Consider the following 1,997-nt stretch of genomic DNA (forward strand, 5'->3'; position numbering starts at 1 on the left):
CTTCAACCTTCTTCTCTTATTCAGAATATCATTCATAAACTTATCATATATAAGCATTTGTTCCAAAGCATCGGCAAAAGGAATACTAATGTGGAGCTTTTTGAAAACATCAACAAATTTTGAAAACTTTTTATCTAAGCTCTTCTTAGCCAAGGCTTTAGGAAATGGAACCTTGCTAGTTTCAGGAGTAAGGTCAGTTATCTCTCTCGCCTTGATAGGCACAACTACTTCCCCCTCAACTATCTCCTCTCTCTTTTCTCCCTCAGTTTTTTTCTTCAATTCATTCATCACTCTCCCACTTCTAGTGGTCACAACAGAGGCATTTTCTTGCTTAGGATTGGGGATAGTGTCGGAAGGAAACTTACCTGGAGGTCTCTCGGCTATTTGCTTGGCCAGCTGGCCAAATTGATTCTCAAGATTCTTGATAGCCGCCTCTTGGTTCTTGTAATTGTTCTCCGTTCGGTTGATGAAAGTTTCCACCAACTCCTCTAAGCTTTTCTTGCTACCACCACCTTCAACTTCTCCTCGCTCTTGAGGTTGTCTTGAGCTTTGGCCTTGGAACCCTTGACTAGGAAATTTCCTTTGAAAGCTACTTCCTTGCCCATTATTACTTGCCTCCAAGAGAAATTAGGGTGGTTCCTCCATCCTGGATTGTAAGTATTTGAAAACGGGTCATTCCGAGCTTGACCCATGACCTTCACTTCCTCCTCCGGTCTAGTCTCGGTGCATTCTTCACTGTCATGTGGCCCTCCACAAGTCACACACTCCACTTTGGCAACTCGACCACCAATCACCTTGGTCGTCTTCATTTGATTTTGAATTTCATTCATTTGCTTGGAGAGTTGCTTGTTGGAGGCCATGAGTTGATCATAAGCTTCAACCTCAAGGACTCCTCTTCGGGCTTGGTGCTCATTACTAGAGTTCATGGCTCTTATAGCCATTTTTTCAATTAACTCGTACCCAACTTGTGGAAGTAGGGCATCGAACTCTCCATTTGAGGCCGCATCCAAGCCAAACCTCGAAGAATATTGAAGACCATCATAGAACTTTGCCACTTGTTCAGCTTGGGTGAGGTTATGTTGAGGACACCTCCTCAAGAGCTTTTTGAACCTCTCCCAAGCTTCATAGAGATTTTCATCGGTGGATTGAGCAAACGTCATGATGTCATTCTTAAGTTTTCTCAAGAGGGCTCTTGGAACAAATCTTGTGGTGAATTTCTCGGCTAGATCTTCCCAAGATGTAATGCTACCTTGGGGCTGTGAATTCAACCACTCTTCAGCAGTGTCCCTCAAAGAGAAAGGAAACAAACTCAAGCGGATGGTGTCCGCTGAAACATTTTGAACTCGATAAGTGTTGCAATTGCGGATGAACCGCTCCATGTGTGCATGAGGATCTTCAAGAGAACCTCCACCATACTGATTTTGGCTCACCAAGTTGATGAATGTCGGCCTTAGCTCAAAGTTTCCCGTGCCATCGGGGGAAACTATGCTGCCCGGATAATAGTAGCTCATGGCAGCCGAGGTGAGGTCTCTAAGAGAACGATTGACATTCTCCGCTTCTTGCTCTTGAAGTCTTTGAGAAATAGCCTCTTGCACTCTTTCTTCAATGTGAGCTTGCAATTCCTCCTCCGTCATATGGACAGCCATGGCGGCTATCTCAGCAGCTCTTTGCTGAGCTCGACAACGGTGGAGAGTACGCTCTAGCTCCGGATCAAACACCAATGGATCCGTTCCAAGTCTACCTTGCATAAACTGAAATCACAAAAACAGAGAAAAGGTTAGTAACACCTATTCAATGCAATGCTTAGTAACACAAACAAAAAAACTCTTCAACTTAAACCGAAAACCACAAACAATCCCCGGCAACGGCGCCAAAAACTTGTTGGTAAATCTGCAAGTGTACAGAAACCTCCGGGTTTTAAAATATCGAACCATAGGGATTGTGAGTGAGAATTGTGGATTTAAGCTTAAAGTTTGCAAGTTCATAAAACAGTAAAA

General features: G+C 43.7%; 1 non-coding gene across 1 annotated transcript; it reads left to right on the plus strand.

The window, feature by feature from the left end:
* The first annotated feature begins 1,071 nt into the window (after positions 1–1,071).
* On the plus strand, positions 1,072–1,178 carry LOC130716324 (small nucleolar RNA R71). Its single transcript, XR_009011943.1, has one exon. It is a non-coding gene; the product is annotated as a small nucleolar RNA R71 (small nucleolar RNA).
* Positions 1,179–1,997: the final 819 nt, after the last annotated feature.

This window comes from Lotus japonicus, chromosome 4 (assembly GCF_012489685.1).
Source record: "Lotus japonicus ecotype B-129 chromosome 4, LjGifu_v1.2".
NCBI lineage: Eukaryota > Viridiplantae > Streptophyta > Magnoliopsida > Fabales > Fabaceae > Lotus > Lotus japonicus.